Source organism: Pleurodeles waltl, chromosome 3_2 (genome assembly GCF_031143425.1).
Source record: "Pleurodeles waltl isolate 20211129_DDA chromosome 3_2, aPleWal1.hap1.20221129, whole genome shotgun sequence".
Classification (NCBI taxonomy): domain Eukaryota; kingdom Metazoa; phylum Chordata; class Amphibia; order Caudata; family Salamandridae; genus Pleurodeles; species Pleurodeles waltl.
In genome coordinates, this window is record NC_090441.1 from 70,102,108 (window position 1) to 70,125,688 (window position 23,581).

Consider the following 23,581-nt stretch of genomic DNA (forward strand, 5'->3'; position numbering starts at 1 on the left):
AGATTGTAAAGAAATGACCCACAATCTCCCAGCCTAGCACATGGATCTCAGTAATGAAATAATGCGTGCTGCGGGGTAGGTTGTGGCACAACTGCCTGTTAAAACAGTAGTGGGATGGGAGCGATTGGGTGGATTGAGTGATAGATTTACTAAAGTGAAATATAATTGGCTGCTTCAGGTTAGGTGGGGAAAAACACACACTGATACACTACAATGTAAAGTTGTTATTCAGAGTGAATGAAAATGTAAAACAAATGATGAAGCAAAAAATGAAACCTGGCAAAAAAGAAGAACATGGCATAGAAATAGAAATACCTGTGAAATTACACTCCCAACATGTAATGCATTAACTTGCAAAGTCATTAACACTCACACCTGGAAAACCATGTAAGGCTAGACAGATAGATTCAATCTCAAACCCAACAGCAAACTGTGCACTATGGTGACTCTGACACCCGACAGAAGAACTGACCTTGTGTACATGCCAACCACCTGGGCTAACATACTCAATGTAACACATCAGGAAGAAAAGGGGACACTGGTAAAGGAGACTCAATCTCTCTGCTGTGAAATTTGTGTTCAAAACTCATATTCTCTCTTTGTCTTGTTGCACACAATTCTGTTGATCTCTCACTAGATTAGCTTTCTGTAAATATCAATGTATACACTCCAACAAAGGAAAACACCATGTGACTTCACAGACTGCCAATATCTACAATGGTTCTGCCCCTAAAGACATAATAAACAAGTATCTGAATGTGTTTACAGCCAACATCACATCCAAGAAAGCCTGCACAATCCTTCAGCAGAGAAAAAGCAAAATGTTTACTTCGATCCGTGACTGGGGGTGAGTGTTTGAAAAGTGTAACACTCCATCCATCTTTTTAATTTGTGATGTTGCTATATGCGCACTAAGTGGCTAGGGTATGCCTAGGCATGGGTCCCTTGCTCACTGCACCACTGGATTCAAGCTAGCCTGGCTGATCCCTGGATGCTTCTTTCGGGTCCAAGGAGGATCTGGCTTTGCACTTCTGGCTGAACTGTTCACATGGGGAGCAGGGTCAAGACTGATTTGCATAGGCTGGGTCCTAACTGGGGTGACGAGGTGAGCAAAATAACGATCGATTAAACCCAGATCTGTTCCTGGGGGTGAGTGTTTGAAAAGTTTCAACACTCTGTCCATCATTTTATTTTGTGATGTTGCTACTACTATACTATGTGACCTGTCCTGATGCTCTCCTTAGCTGCTAATAACTTTCCTACTAACATCTATTTTATAACTTGCCTTCGCACATCACAGGAGATCAAGCAATCAAAACAGAACTTCTGCCTCAGTCATGCACCTTCCACCTTGTCTTATGGGCCATTGGTTGTGCCTGCCCATCTATAAAGTTGTATCACCGATAGGGTGACTGCATCTGCAAGGGAAACACCAACCTCAATGTCTAGGTGGTGCAAAGCACACTTTGCTCTTGTATGGTATTGTACTGTAATTTTATTTATATAGCACTTACTACCCCTGAAGAGGTGTTGAAGTCCTTTACAGTGGCTATTATGCTATTCTGGGACCCAAGGTTAGAGGTTAGTGTCGTTATTGGTTATTTGGATTAGCCTTATGCCCTCATGAAACCATTCCCTGCATTCACCCCAGTCTCTTTGTGGTATATTACATTAATATAGTTAGGTGGATAATTAGAGGGGCTATGTGAAGTCATGCAAATAGCTGGTGGGATGAACAGATATGCAAAAGAGATTGTTGTGACCTCTGAATGAATGCAAAGTCAAAGATAAAGATAAAATAACTGTGTTTGCTAGGTGAGTCACACTGCACCTCCCCTCAATCACTCATTACTTTCTACGTCCCTTACATATATGACATCAGCTATCTACTAAAAACATGGTTGATGGTGCCCTACTACAGGCCAAGAAGAAATAGCACAGGTAAAACAGGAAACACTTCAGCACATGATGCACTTAATGTGCATGTATCACGCAATCTGCTGAAGTCAACTGTACCAAATGAAGACAAGTGACCTTTTGCAGGTCTCCCTAGTGCTCTATAACATGATCATCAACAAACATGTCCCTGGCCAACCACTTACAACCCTAGCCAGAACCACTACCATGATTACTCAGGCAAGAGGTGACCAGTAACCATGTGTCAGTGGCTTGAGGAGGGTCATAATTGCCTTTGGAATGAGCCAGTTACTCTGAAACATGTAAGTGCACGTGTCCAAGAATGTTTATGGGAGAAGTTAACATATTAGGGCCACTCAGAAGTATACTGACTACCAGAGCTAGCCATGCCCCATACATTTTGGTGAACCCTGACCTCCATAGGCGTCATTAGACACACGCACACTAACTGCAATTCTTATAAGGATCTAAGGGGTACCATGGAGTAGTACATTGCTACAAGACTGTGTACACCTCCTCTAACTGCCAAACAAGGTACTGCCTTATAGGAGATGTAAGCACAAGGATGTTCTCTGCAAATGTGAGGACGGTCACAAGGGATACTCAGCAGAATTGCCTTGCTGGGGTACCCTGAGGAGGACAGAACAGAACTGCATACAGATTGAGGTGCACTTATGTCATCACCATTGCTGTCCAGAGACTGTGCTGATAACCCTAAGACCCCATGTGCTATCCCCCTACCCCTGTTCCGGCGGTCACAAGGTATCAGGCATCTGCTCAGCATTTCAGCATTTGCTAAACTTTCTACCAACATCCATTGCAATTCCTGGGATCACAGAAACAAAATATCCGAGTTCTATTATCGCAGTAGCTCCTTCAAGCCACTTGGCACTGGGGGTAATGTTAAGGTATAGAAGAATGAACATGAAAAAGGTATGCATAATGTCACACTCTGCCATCATAAGCTCAAGGCTTCAGAGGGAACTATTATTGTTACATGTAGTATCTGCTCTACACACCAGACAAGCTATAAATATAAGTGAAAATAGCACTTCTGTGGATGAGGCAGAGGAACCTGGCAACTTTAGCACATGGGCGCAGGTGGTGTTTGATGAGATGGCCCTGGTGCAGGAGACTGTCATGTGCGAGACAGTCACTGTCTTCGAGTGAAAAACATCCACACCATGCACAATCGAAACAAAGCCAGCTCACAAGCATTGGCACAACAAACCAGCAGTACATGCAACAACTCCAACAAAAAATTCACATGCAATGGGTTCCCGTGCCTCCTTGCCCGACCCTGCTCTAGTTCTACCCGACCCTTTCAACATTCTGCCCAAAATATCATCCCTAGCTGGATCGCAACCAAAAAACAATTTACCATAGAAAGACACACTAGTCAACTTGCCCCCAATCGTAGTGGACGATAAACCTTTTGTTATCAAAAATAACACGAAACGCAAAGTATGAAAAAATCCCCTTCAAAACATTTGAAACTCTGAAATTCCAACCATGCCAGACGACAACTCCTCCAAGTGGATTTCGCTAGTGACATCTCCATCAGCCCAATGGTCATCACGCCCCCCTACTTCCAAATGTGTGCCGGGACCACTGTCTTGTGCCGCTCTGCTCCTGGCACCAAGCTGCGAAAACACTGCCACTGTGAACGAGACAGTGAATCTGCAATAGCATTGTTCACCCCCGGAATGTGTACTGCTTTAAATATGACATTCAACGATAAACATCTCGGCATGAAACACCTCAATAAACGCAAGACCTTCAGATCTTTAGCCCTCTGTCTGTTCACCAGTTCTACAACCGTCATGTTGTCCACGTGAAAAACTACCAACCTGTTGGCAAGTTTGTCCCCCCAAACAGTCAAGGCCACCAACAAAGAAAAGAATTCCAGAAAAGCAATACTTCTGCCCTGTGTCAACCAATGTAACGGCCAATGTTCCGCTCACCACCTCCCATCCCAAAAGAGACCAAAACCAGAAGCCCCGGCTGCATCCGAAAAGATTTGCACCTACCAGATCGTGTCCTCCTCCTGAAAGATCATGGAAACCCCATTGAACTGTTTTAAGAAATTCTCCCACACTCTGACATCTTCTCGCATCCCCACAGACACTCGAATCCTATGATGTGGGAGGGAGGCACCCGACATTGCCAATCCCAAGCTCCTGCAAAAAGTTCTGACCCCCCTGACCATCCTGCATGCAAAGTTAAGGAAACCCAGAAACTGTTGTGCCAAGCGCAAATCAATCTTGTGCAAGGACCAGACCTGCCTCAAAAACTCCAAACTCTCGCCCACTTTTCCAATCGGCAGTCGAGCAACCAATTCTTCTGTGTCCAGTTCAATCCCTAAAAAGGTCAGCACACAACTGGGGCCCTCAGTTTTCTGTGGAGCCAACGGAACCCCCATCTCCCGGGCCAGTCTCTCAAAACCTGCCAATGACTTCTTTCAAGAGTCGGCACCAGCCATACCCACAAACAGGAAATCCTCTAAGTAATGTGTCACCTCACGATGTCCATACACTTTCACAAAAACCCACGGGAGGAAAGTACTAAAGGCCTCAAAAAGCGTGCATGAAATGGTGCAGCCCATCGGGAGTACTCTGTCCACAAAAATTGCCCCATCGAGCTGCATACCCAATAACGCAAAGTCCTCAAGATGGATAGGCAGGAGCCAAAAAGCTGCCTTAATGTCAGATTTCGCTAACTCAGACCCCCTGCCACACCCAAGAATGAGCCAAATGGGGTTGTCCACTGAAGCATAAACCACCTTTGTGTCCTCAGACTTAAGCTTAATTGGCACAGGCGCCCTTCGGTGCAGTCGCGCCTTGCATCCCTCTACCCCTAGCTGCTCTCCACTGCTCTGCTGGACTATTGAGCAAAAAGCACTGCATGACCGAGTGTCTTCCCCCACATTTGGAGCACTCATGCTTGCTCTTACAAGGATGTCTCGAGCAGAAACCCTTATTGAAGTTCCAACATGCCTCTGAGGTAGGTATCTGAGGTCACTGTACAATACCCGCCCCTGCTTGGGCGGTATGGGACTGAAAAGGCTTGTACACCACCGGTAGGCCGCTAGCGGTATGCATTGATGCTGCGAATGTGATGACGCCATTCACTGCATCCATAGCTCTGAATCTACATCTCCCCAGGGCTTAGAATTCACACTTACACGAGCCTGAAACTCCTCGTCATAACTGAGCCATGCGAAACCCCCAAAATGCATTTTGGCCTTCCGTATAATATCCATGTACATGAAAAGCGCAATGGCCCTGTCAGGAAATTTCTCGCAATAGAAGATGGCATATATCAAGAAAGCTGATGTCCAATTTTCCATAGTGATCAGTACCCTAGGCCGCCTAGCTAACTCCCACTCCTCCTCTTTAGAGCCTTTCTTCGCCTGTATACCTCTATGGAGCAGTTTGAAAACATCTACATACTCATGTCACCAAATCCGCGCCTTTGTCTTGTCAGCCACATGCGAACCCAAAGGCATCGCAAGGCCCATATACCGAAGCTGCTTCTTGTGCCCTTCACTAACCTTGTCATCCCCTTCCTTGCCTACCGTTGCAGCACCCCCAGTGTCACCAGTAATAGTCGTATCCCACACTGTCGTCATCTTACAGTCCCCAACCTGTTCCGCACTAACGCCAGGTGCGTTGTGTATTGAGTAATCACCCACTCCTATAGACTTGTGCATTTTCATCCACAGACCACCATTTCCCCTTACCTGGAACATGGGCTACTGTCCCCTTTGATGCCATCGGAACCTAGCGACCACGCTCCGCCTTGCGTGCCGCTTCCTGAGACATCCCACTATCCACCGTCTCCTGCAAGACAGAAATTGAAGAGGGGGTTGCGCCGCTCACCTCGATTTTGTGAATCTCCCCGTCTTCCCATTCGTCCACTCATCCTCATAATCAAGTTCCACCACTACCTCCTCGTCCATCTCACGCTTTTCGTCCTCACCTCTCGCATCCATCGCATCACTCCACTCGTCCTGAGCCCTTACCCCATGGCTTCCACCATACTTGCGACCAGCACGTTCCTGCACTGTAGAGAAGGCCGCTGAAGACCCCTCTAGTGCTTCTGACCAACATCCCGGGCCGTGTTGCACACTGTTGGTGTCACCATCTTGCTGCCAGTCTCCTTTACTGGCTTGTACTCTCCACGCCTCACATGGCCGTGTGCGCCACTCGTGCCAATCACGCGGACGGACCCCCCGGCTGCACAAGCTTCCTGGCTACTCTCCCTATCGTTTTGAACCCATAACCAACTACCTTGTCCTTCCCCAGGGGTTGGAATGCCTCCGGGCCCCCATTTGCCCACCCTCCTCTTTGGCTTCCTCCTCCCTGTCTCTGCATAGCTGTGCCCACCTCTCTTCTGTCTCTGCCACTGCCCTTCTCTATTTTTTAATCCTGGCCTCTATGTCCACAAAGGACCAGTCCTGTGCCTTTCTCTGCCCTGCCATAACACCTGAAGATGCCTCACTTGTGTGCCCAGAGGAGGCCCTCAGGATCCCGGGCTGTCCTGTACCACCCACGCTGGCCTCCTCCTCCAATGCCTTGCCCTGGCCCACCCCTAAACCCTGGCTGCCCAGCCCTTTTGCTTTCTTTCTCTCAGGGGCCCCACCTGTCCCCCCAGGCACTGGGCCACCTGGTTGCAGTGTGAGGTCCAAAAGGGGGCTGCCCAGATCACAGAGCCCAGCTCCCCTGCCCTGGGCCCCAGCAGGTCCTCATCCTGCCCCAGTACAATGGGCCCCAACAGGGCCAAAACGATCTGACCTCCAGGGGTCCCCGCCCCTCACCCCTCCACCTCAGGCTCAGCATGCTCCACTAAAAAGGGGCCCGATTTAGAGTCCGGGGGGGTGGACGCGCTGCGTCCTCTCCCCCCGGCTGATTTCCTTCTCGGCCATTCGGGCAAACTGCAGGCTGCAATTGCAGCCGCAACGCCACTAGAGGCCGCGCGTACCGGGCGCAACATGCCAACCCAGGCCTGGTCGAGCACGCCAGGTCTGAGTAAATCGGCACGGCCGGCTTCGACTAAGACACGAAGCGTGGCTCGCACCGCAGCAGAGTCATGGCCTTGAGCCATGCTGCTTATAACAATAAATATTCCCTGCCTACCTACACTACAGAGAAGAGACAGATCGGCAAACTTCCTACCACGCAATGGGCTGGCGCGGAAGAGGTCGGTCCCTCCCCTCCCCAAACTATTTAAGGACTCCCTTATTCCCACCCCCACACGCCTTGCACCAATCCTGTCCCTGTGCGCAATTTCCTACCTACCGAAAGCTCCCGTGGAGAGACTAGACTGCGTATGCTCTCCAAGGGACCGTCCATAATAAAAGGTGAAATCTTTGTCTGCCATCAGCTATGGTGATATTTGTAAAACAAATGGAAAATGGAGGCTCAACTAAGTTTGTTGGAATGGCACACATACCATAGAAAATGTCGGAATGTTGGTATTATTTGTGCACTGGCACCAGGATCTAGGTAGTCCGTCTTGACTTCAGATATTTTATCTATCTGGCATATCTGATCAAATGATGCATCAGAAAAACTGGTTAGTCAATATATGGATATGTTTGCTTGTATTCACTATTTTGCCCCTTTTAAGAAATATGTTTCTTCCTTTTTTTACCCCTGGTTTCTGCATATTCGGCTGCTTGTTTTGCTTTCTGTATCCTGGCAAAGTGCTTCTAACACTGTGTACATCACCTGTGTGTGAGCCTATAATTCCTTTCGTCCTAGCCTAAACGAAGTATTGTGACTAAATCCCCTTCCGCATCATCGTGAATATGTAAAACACACTGTTTCACCCAGCATGGTGCAACTTTACTCATGCCTCCTCCCCCTTCTGTGGCATGCCTGTCCCCCATCTATGTCCTTGTTTGTTCTTTCATGCCCCTTTTTCCTTTTATGTTGCACTCTTTTTGTAGTTGGCCTTGGGTTTTTTTCCCCAGTAGGATATTTAATGGGGTCTAAGCCCTGGTCATCGCCCTCAGAAATGTCTCAAGGACACTTCATTGTCTTGCATCCTCCAATGACATTGTTGCAGTCACTTTGGTGGTCATTACAACCCTGGCGGTCGGTGTTAAAGTGGCGGTAAGACCACCAACAGGCCGGCTGTAAACAAATTGCAATTACGACTGTGGTGGAAACCGCCAACAAAGACAGCCACTTTAACACTCCGACCGCCACGGCGGTACAAACAAACAGCGCGGCGGTCACCGCCAACAGACAGGCGGGAGACAATGTACCGCCCACACTATTATGACAGGCCAATCCGCCACCTTTTCCGGGGCGGATTCACCGCAGATAAAAACACGGCGGAAACAGGAATTCCGAAGGAAAAACGCTCACCTCTACACACCCCACGAGGAACGAGGACGCCATGGACCCGGAACTCCAAATTCTATCTGCAATAGTCTTCCTGTTCCTCTACCAGGAGCACGAACGCTGGCGGCGAAGACCACAGTGAGTACTGCACCTACAACAGGGGAGGTGGGAGGGAAAAAACAAGGACACACACACACAACACCCCCACCCTCACCCTCTCCCACTACAACACACACACTAATGCATATCAATACATCACACTTACACCCCTCAAACCCCCCGGAAGAATGCAAAGACAATAGAAAATGAGTGTAACCATTGTAATATATTAAAAGCAAGTAGGCAGAAATATATATATACACCATGTACAAAATATATACCAAACATAGTAGTCCAGGTAGTGCACTAAGAAAGTCCGTGGAACACTGGGACCACACGGTATGGGCGAGGCCCACACAAGATCCCCGACCATGACGGAGAGAACACTACAGGGGCATCAGAGAGCAACTAAACAGGCACCTCAGGGGGAGGGAAAGGGGGGGCACCTCAGCCGCTTGAGTGCACGACGCCAAATCCACGAGGGGGCCACATGCCCACTGTTCAATCCTGGGGAGTGCAAAGCCACAGTCTCTCAAGTCTCTACAGTGGGTGGGTTGCCCACTGTTCAATCCTGCGGAGTGCAAAGCCACAGTCTCACAAGTCTCTACAGTGGATGGGTTGCCCACTGTTCAATCCTGGGGAGTGCAAAGCCACAGTCTCTCAAGTCTCTACAGTGGGAGGGTTGCCCACTGTTCAATCCTGGGGAGTGCAAAGCCACAGTCTCACAAGTCTCTACAGTGGGTGGGTTGCCCACTGTTCAATCCTGGGGAGTGCAAAGCCACAGTCTCACAAGTCTCTACAGTGGGTGGGTTGCCCACTGTTCAATCCTGGGGAGTGCAAAGCCACAGCCTCACAAGTCTCTACAGTGGGTGGGTTGCCCACTGTTCAGTCCTGGGGAGTGCAAAGCCACAGTCTCACAAATCTCTACAGTGGGTGGGTTGCCCACTGTTCAATCCTGGGGAGTGCAAAGCCACAGTCTCACAAGTCTCTACAGTGGGTGGGTTGCCCACTGTTCAATCCTGGGGAGTGCAAAGCCACAGTCTCACAAGTGGATGACAGTCTCCACTGGTTCTGGAGGGGGCATGGTGCCCAGAGTGCTCCATCCTGCTAAGGACAGAGGTAGTGGATGGATCTCTCCACTGGTTCTGGAGGGGGCATGGTGCCCAGAGTGCTTCATCCTGCTAAGGACAGAGGTAGTGGATGGATCTCTCCACTGGCTCTGGAGGGGGCATGGTGCCCAGAGTGCTTCATCCTGCTAAGGACAGAGGTAGTGGATGGATCTCTCCACTGGTTCTGGAGGGGGCATGGTGCCCAGAGTGCTTCATCCTGCTAAGGACAGAGGTAGTGGATGACAGTCTCCACTGGTTCTGGAGGGGGCATGGTGCCCAGAGTGCATCATTCACCCTGTGACGGACTCAGTTGCGTCAGTGCCCCTTCCGCTCATGGGCTAGCAGTGCTTGAGACGGCGGTGCCCTGTTCAGCGGTGCTTGAGATGGCGGTGCCTGGTCAGCGGTGCTTGAGATGGTGGTGCCCTGTGCAGCGGTGCTTGAGACGGCGGTGCCCTGTTCAGCGGTGCTTGAGATGGCGGTGCCCTGTGCAGTGGTGCTTGAGACGGCGGTGCCCTGTTCAGCGGTGCTTGAGACGGCGGTGCCCTGTTCAGCGGTGCTTGAGATGGCGGTGCCCTGTTCAGCGGTGCTTGAGATGGCGGTCTCCATTGCAGGGTCTCAGCTGCTGGCGGTCCTTCATGGCCCAGCGGGGCTATTGCTGGCGGTCCTTCATAGCCCAGCGGGGCTTTTGCTGGCGGTCCTTCATGGCCCAGCGGGGCTTTTGCTGGCGGTCCTTCATGGCCCAGCGGGGCTGGTGCTGGCTGTGGCCTCCTGGCCAGGTGGGCTGGTGCTGGCGGTGGCCTCCTGGGCAGCTGGGCTGATGCTGGCAGTGGCCTCCTGGGCAGCTAGGCTGATGCTGGCGGTGGCCTCCTGGGCAGGTGGGCTTGTGCTGGCGGTGGCCTCCTGGGCAGCTGGGCTGATGCTGGCGGTGGCCTCCTGGGCAGCTGGGCTGATGCTGGCGGTGGCCTCCTGGGCAGCTGGGCTGATGCTGGCGGTGGCCTCCGGGGCAGGTGGGCTGGTGCTGGCGGTGGCCTCCTGGGCATCGGGGATGATGGCGGTCTTCTCTGCCGTGCTGCTCTTCCCAGACTTGCCGGGTTTCTTGTGGCCCTTCCCCACCTTGGAAGGTGTCACAGCTGACTCCACACTCCCAACGGGACCCCTGGGAGCAGCTTTGGTGGCTGGAGTCTTCCCCCTCTCCTGCCGGGCACTGGCCAACTTCTGATGCATCACAGGTGGGGGACTGTCTGTGCTGTGGCTCCGTGCCACACTGGCTGCCCTGGTGGCCGGGGCACTCCAGATTCCGGTGACTACAGGCACCACTGGTCCCGGAGATGTTGTGGCTGAGGTGCTAGTTCGGGCCCTATGAGACGGACGGGGTGGGGGAGGTGTGGGAAAGAGGTCAAGGTTGGACAGGAAAAGTTTTTGGGACACACTGGGATGGGTAGCTGGAGGGGGTTTGGGAGTGGAGGAAGAGGTGGTGGTTGTAGGAGGTGTACGTTTGGTGACTTTGGGTGAAGGTGCATGCGCTGGAGGCTGTCGTGAGGTGGATGACTGTTGGGTGGGTGTGTGCCTGCGTTCGTGTATCTTGGGAGGGGGCGTCACAGACACACTGGGAGAGGACACAGGGGACATGTGAATGGTAGTGGGGATGGTGACTGCACGTGAGCGGGTGTGGTGGTGGGTGTGCTGGAGAGGGACGTAGTGGCTGTAGAGGTAGTGCATGCAGGTGTGAGTGTAGACGAGACTGGGAGGGAGGAGGGAGATGAGGAGGGGGACACAGTGGAGGCAGTGGATGTTGGTGTGTCTGCATGTGTGTGATGCTTGCGTGAGTGCCTGTGGGATGTGTGGTGCTTATGTTTGCCTGAGCTTCCCTTGGGTGTTGAGGTGTGTGCATGTTGGTCTGTGGGTGTGCTTGGGATAGGCTGAGGTACAGGGGATTGGGTCGGGGTGGAGGAAGTTGGAGGGGGGAGGCTAGAGACGGGGACAATGGCTGCCATCAGTGCTGAGGCCAGAGTCTGAAAAGCTCGCTGAAGGGCCGCCTGACCAGAATGAATGCCCTCCAGGAATGCACTGGTTTGTTGCAACTGCCTCTATATACCCTGGATGGCATTCAAAATGGTAGACTGCCCAACAGTGAGGGACCTGAGGAGGTCAATGGCCTCCTCACTGAGGGCAGCAGGGGTGACTGGGGCAGGGCCTGAGGTGCCTGGGGCGAAGGTGATGCCCACCCTCCTGGGTGAGCGGGCACGGGGCAAAGGCTGAGGGGCTGCTGGGAGGGCGGTGCTGGTAGGGGGGGTGGCGGCTGTACCTGTAGATGCGGGGGGCACAAATGTTGCCGCCACCACAAGGGAGCTCCCATCAGAGGACGAGTCCGTGTCGCTGGCGTCAGCTCCTGTCCCGCTGTGGAGCTCCCCTCGCCCTCCGTCCCACTGGTGAATTCAGACTCTGTAGTGTCGCCCTCCAGGGCCATGTGGGATGCAGCTCCCTTGTGCTCCGGTGCCACTGCTCCTCCGCCTGATGATGCTAATGCACACAAGAACAGGGAGACCACAAAAAGGGGGGGGGGAGACAGAAGAAAGACATGTTGAGTGCATGCATTACAGCTACCGTTGGCGGACACGACAGACACAGAAGCCCCCTGCACTACCCCGCGCTCTTGGGCTCCACTGTTCAATTCCTGGGAAATGGCCTACAAGGCTATGGACGACATCTGCACACATAGATGACACAGGGACATGACTAGGTGTACTTGGCACTCTACAGAGGTGGGCTGGGGTGCCACATGGCCTGCCTTAAGGAGGGGCCTTGCCTACGGAACTCGCCCTGGCCTAGGGAAACCCACAGCCCACCTCCCCCACCCAGACCCCTCCACTGCGTGCAAAGTCAGCAGAATGAGAGTGTACTCACCCCCTTGTGGCTGCTGTGATGCCCTCAAAAGCCCATCCAACTCCAGGTAGGCCACCGCCAGGATCCTGAACATCAGGGGGGTCATGGTATGACGGGCCCCCCTCCCACCTTGGGAGGCCATACCCAGCTGAGCCTCTGCCGTCTTCTTGCTCCAGCTGCGAATGTCCTCCCATCTTTTCCGGCAGTGGGTGCTCTGTCTGTGGTAGACCCCCAGGGTCCGGACTTCCTTGGCGATGGCATGCCAAATATCTTTTTTCTGGTGGGCACTGACCTACATGAAATGTACAGGGGAAAAAAAGAAGTTATGTGCTCCCTGTTGTCCTTCATAGGCATCGTCCGCTGGGACATGTGAGGAGATGGCGGCATCCTCCGGTGTACCGACCGTTGGTGGACCTGTCGACAATGGAGGAGCGACATTTGATTATCACATACAGGCTTGACCGTGCCACAATCCAGGAACTGTGTACCCAGTTGGAGCCAGACCTGATGTCAGCAATCCGAAATCCCACAGGCATCCCCCCCTCAAGTGCAGGTGCTGTCAGTTCTCCATTTCCTTGCAAGTGGGTCTTTTCAAACAACAGTGGCCATAGCATCAGGGATGTCCCAGCCTATGTTTTCCAACGTATTGTCCAGAGTGTTGTCTGCCCTTCTGAAACACATGAGGAGCTACATCATTTTCCCTCAGGTGGAGGATTTGCCTACAGTGAAAGGGGATTTCTATGCCCTGGACACATCCCCAGCATCATATGTGCCATTGATGGGACCCATGTGGCTTTGGTCCCCCCCACAGGAGTGAACAGGTGTACAGAAACCGGAAGAGTTATCATTCTATGAATGTACAGATGGTATGTTTGGCAGACCAGTACATCACCCATGTGAATGCTAAGTTCCCTGGCTCAGTGCATGACGCCTACATCCTGCGGAATAGCAGCATCCCTTATGTGATGGGTCAACTCCAGAGGCACCGTGTGTGGCTATTAGGTGAGCACCTGGAGGCAAGTCAGTGGGAATGGTTGTCTGGGTCTGGGGATATCCCTCCAGGTTAGTGTGTGTCTAACAGTTGTCCATCACCATTTGCAGGTGACTCTGGTTACCCCAACCTGTCATGGCTACTGACCCCAGTGAGGAATCCCAGGACAAGGGCAGAGGGAGGAACGCTACAATGAGGCCCATGGGCGAACTAGGAGGGTGATCGAGCGGACCTTCGGCCTCCTGAAGGCCAGGTTCAGGTGCCTCCATGTGACAGGTGGATCCCTATTCTACTCACCAAAGAAGGTGGTAACTTGGCTTTGCGACGACAGGTGCCTTTTCTGCAGGAGGATGGTCCAGATGGCGGTGTTATTGCAGCTGTGGAGCCTGTGGACAGTGAAGACGAGGAAGCAGAGGAAGAAGACATGAACAACAGGGACTCAGTGATCCTGCAATATTTCCAGTGAGACACAGGTAAGAGTGCAGACCTGCCTACTACATGTACTTTAACACTACTACCTCTCTACTGTGTGTCGTTTTCACCCAGTGTATGGTCACTGAGTTGTCACTTTCCCTTACGATTTCACAGATGTGGGTCCCACTGTGTGACATTTGCTTAGAATACTCATGGACTACAGCTGTGTGACATAGGTATGTTGACATTACAATTGAAAGAGCATTTTGTCACTGTAATTGCTAATACACTATTTCGAAATCACAGACAGACTCCAGATTGTTTTGTGCTTTAAGTGTGTTTATTTAAGTGCTCCATATTGGAGGGGGTAGTGAAATGGTGAGGGGTGATGGCGGAGGAATGTCCATGGCAGAGTCCAGTCTATTAGTCTCACAGGTGCATTGCCCAAATGGGCATAGGAAGTGGAGCTGGGGCAGTTAAAGTATGGACAGGGTGACAAAGTGGGACAGTAGAATGACAATCAGGGTGGTCTCATTTCTTGGCGGGGGTGTTGGCATCGTGCTCTTTCTTTGTCCTGGATCTCAGGGACCATTTGCGGGGTGGTTCTCCCTCTGCTGGGGGTGGGGTGCTGGTGTGGTGGTCCTGTGGCAGGGCGTCCTGTCCACTAGCGCCGGCGGAGGTGGTGGACAGTTCATCGTCCATGCTAGTGTCAGGGGCCCCTTGTAGTGCCACAGTGACCCTCCTGGTGTTGAGTACTTCCTTCAGCACCCCTACGATGGTGCCCAGGGTGGAGCTGATGGTTCTGAGTTCCTCCCTGAAACCCATATACTGTTCCTCCTGCAGGCGCTGGGTTTCCTGAAACTTGGCCAGTACCGTTGCCATCGTCTCCTGGGAGTGGTGGTATGCTCCCATGATGGAGGAGAGGGCCTCGTGGAGAGTGGGTTCCCTTGCCCTGTCCGCCCCCTGTCGCAAAGCAGCCCTCCCAGTTCCCCTGTGTTCCTGGGCCTCCGTCCCCTGGACCGTGTGCCCACTACCACTGCCCCCAGGTCCCTGTTGTTGTTGGGGTGGTGGGTTATCCTGGGTTCCCTGTAGTGGTGGACACACTGCTGATTGGCGTGTCCTGGGGACGAAGGTATGGGCCCGTTGGGTGGGTGCTGTGCTGGTGTTTCCAGAGGGGGGAAGGTCTGTGGTGGCCTGTGACTGGGTGAGGGGAACCGACTGTCCCGAGGTCCCCGATGGGCCGGGCTGGTCATCTAGATCCAGTTGGACAGAGATGCTGTCATCACTGTGGGCCTCTTCTGTTGGTGGTGTGGACATGTGTGGACCCTCCTGTCCGGTGACGTTGGGTAGGGGTCCTGCAGGGGTATAAAAGCATGATTATTGCATCTGTGTGTGCCATGGTGTGCAATGGGTGGGTGACCGTGTACCCCAGTGCTTGCATTCCTGTATGGGACCTTGTATGAGGATGGTTTAGGGGGTTGTATGGGTTGTATGGGTATGTGCAGTGGCCATGCTTTAGTGATGGGTGTCCATGCTTTGTTGTTGCATGCAGGGCTTGGTGTTGGGATGGGTGGTTTGTGATGTTGGGACATATGTGAGGAGTTGGGGTGCTGGGGGTGAGGGTGAGGGTGGGGGTATGTGACTGCATGCAGGTAGGGTGGGGGATGTAATTAAGATTTGTCTTACCTGAGTCCATTCCTACACCTACTCCTGTGAGGCCCTCAGGATGCAGAATCGCCAAGACCTGCTCCTCCCATGTTGTTAGTTGTGGGGGAGGAGGTGGGGGTCCGCCGCCAGTCCTCTGAACCGCCAGGTGGTGTCTTGAGACCACAGAACACACCTTCCCCCATAGGTCGTTCCACCTCTTCCTGATGTCCTCCCGATTTCTTGGGTGCTGTCCCACTGCGTTGACCCTGTCCATTATTCTTCACCATAGCTCCATCTTCCTTGCAATTGAGGTGTGCTGCACCTGTGCTCCGAATAGCTGTGGCTCTACCCGGACGATTTCCTCCACCATGACCCTGAGCTCCTCCTCCGAGAACCTGGGGTGTCTTTGCCGTGCCATGGGGTGGTGTAGGTGATGTGTGGGGTGGAGTGTGTGGTGATATGTAGTGGTGTGTTGTGTGAGGTGCGTGGAAGTTCTGTGGATGATGGTGTAGTGTGCCTGTGGATGCTGTTGTTCTTGCTGGTGCTCTCTCTCTGGCCTTCTTTCAGAATTGTTTTCGTGGGGGTTTGTGGGTGATGTGGGTGTGTGTTTTATATTGTAATGGGTATGTGGGAGTGGTGTGTGTATGTGTATCAGGTGTGTATATTTGGAATTGTCCAATGTGGCTGTGTTTTGTATATGTGTGTGTATTTGAAGCGCAGTGGTGTGTACCGCCAATGGAATACCGCGGTTGAAAGACCGCCGCACGGATTCGTGTGTTGTGATAGTGTGGGCGTATGCCAAGACCCCCGCCAGCATAAGATACCCCCTGATGTCATCCCACTGTCCCACATTGTCACCCTGTCAAACCTCAAACAGTCCCTGCTCCATCCTTCCACAGGCATATGGACTGTGCACCTGTGAGACTGAGAACTGGACTCTGCCATGGACATTACTCCACCCCCACCCATCACCGTTTTACTATCATAGACCTATATGCAGCACTTAAAATAAATCACCAATTGCACTTCAAAAATCAGGAGTCTGCTTGTATTCGTTACAAATCTATTACACATAACGGTGCAATAATGTTCAGTTACATTGTGATGACAACATACCAATGTCAATAAGCATTAGTCCATGGGCAAACAAAGCAGAAGTCACGCTGTGGGTCATACAGCTCTGAAAAGGGAAGGGAAAGACAAAAATCAGTTAAATGGAACTGGGGGGAAACACAGAAAGTAGAGATGCAGGAGGCCAGAAGTAAATGTAAAATCGCGTGGGTGACTCTTACCTGTGTGCTACTGAAAATACTGTTGTATAACTGTGTCCCTGTTGTCCGTGTCGTCCCCGTCATCTTCCTCCTCTTCACTCTCCACAGGCTCCACAGCTGCTACAACACCACCATCTGGACCATCCTCCTGCAGGAAAGGCACCTGGCGTCGCAATGCAAGATTGTGAAGCATACAGCAGGCCACGATGATATGACACACCTTCTTTGGTGAGTACATTAGGGATCCACCTGTCATATGCAGGCACCTAAACCTGGCCTTCAGGACCCCGAAGGTCCGTTCTATAATCCTCCTAGTTCGCCCATGTGCCTCATTGTACCGTTCCTCTGCCCTGGTCCGGGGATTCCTCACTGGAGTCAATAGCCAAGGCAGGTTGGGGTAACCAGAGTCACCTATTAGCCACACACGGTGTCTCTGTAGCTGTTCCATCACATAAGGGATGCTGCTATTTCGCATTACATACGCGTCATGCACTGACCCAGGGAACTTGGCATTTAGATGGGAGATGTACTGGTCAGCCAAACAGACCACCTGGACATTCATCGAATGGTAATTTTTTCTATTTCTGTACACCTGCTCATTGTCTTTTGGGGGTACTAAAGCCACATGGGTCCCATCAGTGGCACCAATGATGTTGGGGATATGTCCAAGGGCATAGAAATCACCCTTCACAGTGGCCAAATCAACCTCCTCAGGGAAAACAATGTATCTCCGCATGTATTTCATCAGGGCAGACAACACTCTGGACAAAACCTTAGAAAACATTGGCTGAGACATCCCTGATGACATGGCCACTGTTGTTTGAAAAGACCCACTTGCCAAAAAATGGAGTACTGACAGAAGCTGCACCAGAGGCGGTATTCCTGTGGGTTGGCAGGTGGGGGACATCAGGTCTGGCTCCAGCTGGGCACACAGTTCATGTATAGTGGCTCAGTCAAGTCGGTATCGAAGTATAATATGTCGTTCTTCCATTGTCGACAGGTCCACCAGCGGTCGTCACACGGGAGGATTCATCCTTCTCCTCGCAAGTCCCAGCGGACGGTGCCTAGGAAGGACAACATGGAGTACAGAGTCAAGCAAGCCACAGGTACGTTCACCCAGCATGCACAGTACACGAATCGCTATGCATTGAAAGGATTGTATGAGTGGCAATGCAAGGCCTAGGCCTGTGTGACGCAGTAGCAATTAAGCCATGTGGGCCCTTGTAATGGCGGCTGCCTGACCTGAGAAGTGTGACAGTGGGATGTGAGGTCAACGCGCTGGCGTGGCACACCGTGGCGGTAGGCGGTCGAAGACCGTGGGGCGAAGGCGCATTGGTTAACATTGCACCCTATGGGTCTCAGGAGCCAATGACGATGTGCGCCGGCGGTCGCGGTACGCACCGCCGCAGGCGTGACCGCCATTTTCTATCTGCTTAATCACTCGAGACCTGATCATCCACAGGAGAGGACCTATACTGCAAGTGCTGCTGTGACCTCGGTCTAGAAGAGACAGTGGCTGCTGCAACTGGGGAAAGGGCCCCTGCCTTCACTTCAGAAGAGTTGGAGAAACTTGTGGATGGGGTCCTGCCCCAGTATGCGCTACTCTACGGTCCTCCAGACCAACAGGTAAGTACACTGGGTGCACGTTGAATGGGCTATGCCTGGGTTGTGTATGGTGGATGTAAGATGGTGGGGTGGGGAGCGAATGAGGAGTGCAAGGCACGACAGATGAGAGCATGTGCCACATGGCAGGGTTGAGGAGGGGGGGGCAATCACATCTAACATGCAGAAAAATGTTGAAATTTCCTTTCCCACCCTGTACATGTGAAATAGGTCAGCGCCCATCAGAAAGTCGACATTTGGCGTGCCATCGCCAAGGAAGTCTGGGCCCTGGGGGTCCACAACAGACGGGGCACCCACTGCCGAAAGAGGTGGGAGGACATCCGCCACGGGACCAGGAAGACCGCCGAGTCATTGCTGGGGATGGCCTCCCAACGTAGGAGGGGTGCCAGTCGTACCTTGACCCCCCTGATGTCCCGGATCCTGGCGGTGGCCTACCCCGATTTGGATGGGCGCGTGAGGACATCACAGCAGACACAAGGGGGTGAGTACCACCACATTCTGCTACCTTTACGCGCAGTGGAGGTGTCTGGGTGGGGGAGGAGGGCTGTGGGTGACATTAGGCCAGGGCGCTTTCTGTAGTGTAGTCCCCTCCTTTAGGCATCGCCCTGTGCCCCCGCCCCCCACCTCTGTAGGGTGCCAAGTACAGCAATCCATGGTCCAGCATCACCCATGTGTGCATTTGTTGTCCATAGACCTGTAGGCCTAGTCACAAGTACTGAGTAGTGTACCACGATTGCGCGCCGTAGTGCTGGAGGCTCCTGTGTCTGTCCTCTCCGACAACGGTGTTGACAATGCATGCACTCAACCTGTCTTTATTTCTCCCCCCACCCTTTTTCTTTATCTTCTTGTGCATGTGTGCATTAGCATCATCAGGCGGAGGAGAATTGGCATCGGAGCACGAGGGAGCTGCAACTCACAAGGCCCCGGTGGGCCATGCTACAGACACCGAGGTCACCAGTGATACGGAGGGCGAGGGGAGCTCCACAACGGGGACCCGTGGTAACACCAGCGACACTGACACGTCCTCGGAAGGGAGCTCCCTAGCGGTGGCGGCAACAACCGTGCCCCCCGCCTCAACAGGTACAGCCGCCACCCAGCGCACCAGCTCCGCCCTCCCAGCAGCCCCTCATCCTTCGCTCCGTGCCCGTTCGCCCAAGAAGGCGGGCATCTCCTTCGCCCCAGGCACCTCAGGCCCTGCCCCAGTTACCCCTGCTGCCCTCAGTGAGGAGGTCATTGACCTCCTACAGACCATCATTGTTGGGCAGTCTACCCTTTTGAATGCCATCCAGGGGGTAGAGAGGGAGGTGCATCGGAGCAATGCATACCTGGAGGGCATTCATTCGGGTCAGGCTGCCCATCAACGATCGTTCAATGCTCTGGCCTCAGCACTGACGGCAGCCATTGTCCCTGTTTCCAGCCTCCCTCTTCTAACTGCCTCCACCGTCTCCCAGTCTCCTGTTCCTCAGCCTATCCCATCCACACCATCAGACCAGCCTGCACACACCTTAACACCCAAGGGCAGCTCATCCAGACATAAGCACCACAGATCCCACAAGCATTCACCCAAGCAACATCCAGATGCAGCCATGGCAACAGTCACTACCACCTCTGTGTCCCCCTCCTCCTCGTCTCCCTCCTCCCTCCCTGTCACGTCTCCACTCACACCTACATGCACACCACCATCAGCCAGTACTTCCATCACCACCACACCCTCCAGTACAGTCCGCACACGTGCAGTCACCACCCCCACTGCCATTTACACGTCCCCTGTGTCCTCTCCCACTGTGTCTGTCACCCCCTCTTCCAAAACACACAAACGCAGGCAGCCACCCACACAACAGCCAACCACCACACGACAGCCTACGTCACAAGCACCTGCACCCATAGACAGCACACCTGACTCTCCTACAACCACATCCTCTCCCTCCACTCCCATACCCACTGCACCTACCCTTCACATTGCTCCTAAAAAAAAATTCCTCTCCAAACTTGACCTCTTTGCACCACCTGACCCACACCCTCCATCTGGTAAGAGTCCGAAGAGCACCTCAGCCACCACCAGCCCTGGATCAAGTCTGAACATTGTGCACGGGTTTTGGAGTCCATCCTTTCCCAGCACAGATACATCGGCCAGCAGCAAGGGGACAGCCAGCCCCCCCCCTGGAAAGAGAACCCGTAAAACCAAGGGCCGCCGTGAGAAGGCTGACACGGCTACCCCCAAGGAGCAAAGTCGTGGCCCGTCACCTGCCACAACATCAAGGGGAGGCAAGGGCCAGAGAGTCTCATCGAAGGAGGGCAAGGGCAGCAGGGCGCAGAAGTCAGCCAGCAGGTGCGCGGACCAGGAGGGCCCCACAAGCCCCATCCCGGGTGTGACGGAGGACACCCACGGGCCCAGGACTCCGTCACAGGAGGGTCCAGCAACTGCACGGTCGGAGGGCGAGTAAGCAGGGAGTCCTGGCCAGGTCTGGCTCCCTTGATAGACAAGAAAGGCACCGCTGAACAGGGCCCCGCCGAGAAGACAGGCACCGCTGAACAGGGCCCCGCCGAGAAGACAGGCACCGCTGAACAGGGCCCCGCCGAGAAGACAGGCACCGCTGAACAGGGACCCGCCGAGAAGAAAGGCACTGCTGAACAGGGCCCCGCCGAGAAGACAGGCACCGCTGAACAGGGCCCCGCCGAGAAGAAAGGCACCGCTGAACAGGGCCCAGCCGAGAAGACAGGCACCGCTGAACAGGGCCCCGCCGTGAAGACAGGCACCGCTGAACAGGGCCCCGCCGTGAACACAGGCACCGCTGAACAGGGCCCCGCCGTGAAGACAGGCACCGCTGAACAGGGCCCCGCCGAGAAGAAAGGCACCGCTTAACAGGGCCCCGCCGTGAAGACAGGCACCGCTGAACAGGGTCCCAGCGTGAAGACAGGCATCGCTGAACAGGGCCCCGCCGTGAAGACAGGCACCGCTGAACAGGGCCCCACCGTGAAGACAGGCACCGCTGAACAGGGCCCCGCCGTGAAGACAGGCACCGCTGAACAGGGCCCCGCCGAGAAGAAAGGCACCGCTGGACAGGGCCCCGCCGTGAAGACAGGTACTGCTGAACAGGGCCCCGCCATCTCAAGCACCGCTCCGCTGGGCTCTTCCTGTCAAGCACCGCTCCGCTGGGCCCCGCCGTCTGAAGCACCGCTCCGCTGGGCCCTTCCTGTCAAGCACCGCTCCGCTGGGCTCTTCCTGTCAAGCACCGCTCCGCTGGGCCCCGCCGTCTCAAGCACCGCTCCGCTGGGCTCTTCCTGTCAAGCACCGCTCCGCTGGGCCCCGCCGTCTCAAGCACCGCTCCGCTGGGCCCTTCCTGTCAAGCACCGCTCCGCTGGGCTCTTCCTGTCAAGCACCGCTCCGCTGGGCCCCGCCGTCTCAAGCACCGCTCCGCTGGGCTCTTCCTGTCAAGCACCGCTCCGCTGGGCCCGCTGTCTCAAGCACCGCTCCGCTGGGCCCTTCCTGTCAAGCACCGCTCCGCTGGGCTCTTCCTGTCAAGCACCGCTCCGCTGGGCCCTTCCTGTCAAGCACCGCTCCGCTGGGCTCTTCCTGTCAAGCACCGCTCCGCTGGGCCCCGCCATCTCAAGCACCGCTCCGCTGGGCCCTTCCTGTCAAGCACCGCTCCGCTGGGCTCTTCCTGTCAAGCACCGCTCCGCTGGGCCCCGCCGTCTCAAGCACCGCTCCGCTGGGCCCTTCCTGTCAAGCACCGCTCCGCTGGGCCCTTCCTGTCAAGCACCGCTCCGCTGGGCTCTTCCTGTGAAGCACTGCTCCGCTGGGCCCTTCCTGTCAAGCACCGCTCCGCTGGGCTCTTCCTGTCAAGCACCGCTCCGCTGGGCCCCGCCGTCTAAAGCACCGCTCCGCTGGGCCCTTCCTGTCAAGCACCGCTCCGCTGGGCCCTTCCTGTCAAGCACCGCTCCGCTGGGCTCTTCCTGTCAAGCACCGCTCCGCTGGGCCCTTCCTGTCAAGCACCGCTCCGCTGGGCTCTTCCTGTCAAGCACCGCTCCGCTGGGCCCCGCCGTCTCAAGCACCGCTCCGCTGGGCCCTTCCTGTCAAGCACCGCTCCGCTGGGCTCTTCCTGTCAAGCACCGCTGGCCCATTGACAGTGCCGGTTCTGTGTCGAGCTAGTGTTCACGCTGCACTCTGGGCACCCTGCCTCCTCCATGACCAGTGGAGTCTGTAATCCACCCGATGGACTGTGGCTTTGCACTCCCCAGGATGGCACAGTGGGCATGGTGGCCCCTTCGTGGTTCTGGCGTCGTGGACTCCTGTGGCTGAGGTGCCCCCCCTTCCCTTCCCCCTGAGGTGCCTGTAGTTTTGTCATCTGATGCCCCAGCAGTGTTCTCTCCAACGGACTCAGGTCTCCTGTGTGGGCTTTGCCCATGTGTTTGGTAGACATTGGCCCACGGACTGTGGATATTTGACACACTGAGCAGGACTTATTGACTATGTACATAGCTTTCGCACTGTTCATGATTTTTGCTTTGATATTTCATTACGATAATTTTCCATGACTTCAATGAACCTAATTTATTCATAAATTTTAATTAACATTTTATTATGTCTTTGCATTTTTCAGGGGGGTTTGGGGGGTGTCACTCAGTTGTTGCTCTGCAATGGTATGTTGATAGTTGGGGGGGGGGGCGTATGTGTGTGCCCGTAACCTTTCGTCCTCCCCCTCCCCTGTGTCGTAGGTGCAGTACTCACCGTTGTCTTCTGCGCCGGAGTTCGTACTCGTGGTAGATGAGCAGGTAGACAAGAGCTGGTAGGATGTTTAATTCGGGTTCCATGCTGTCCTCCGTCCTCGTGGAGTGTATAGAGGTGAGCGTTTTCCCGTTCGTAGTCTGTTTCCGCCGTGTTTTTATCGGCGGGGCTCCCGCCCCGGAAAAGGTGACGGATTGCTGAGTTGTGATACTGTGGGCTGTACATTGTCTGCCGCCTGCCTGTTGGCGGTGACCGCCGCGCTGTTTGTCTGTCCCACCGTGGCGGTCGGAGTGTTAAAGTGGCGGGCTGTGTTGGCGGTTCCCGCCAGGGTCAGAATTCCATTTTTTGGACCGCCTGCCTGTTGGCGGGTTGGCCGCCGCTTTATCACCCACCGCCAGGGTTGGAATGACCGCCTAAGAGGGCTAATACTGAGACAACCAAACATCACTCTAGATGAGATATTAATCATAGCACGGTCCCATAATCTCTCGGCAGCGAGAGCAGCAGAGATGGACATGGCAATATCACACACACCAGAGAGGACCCCG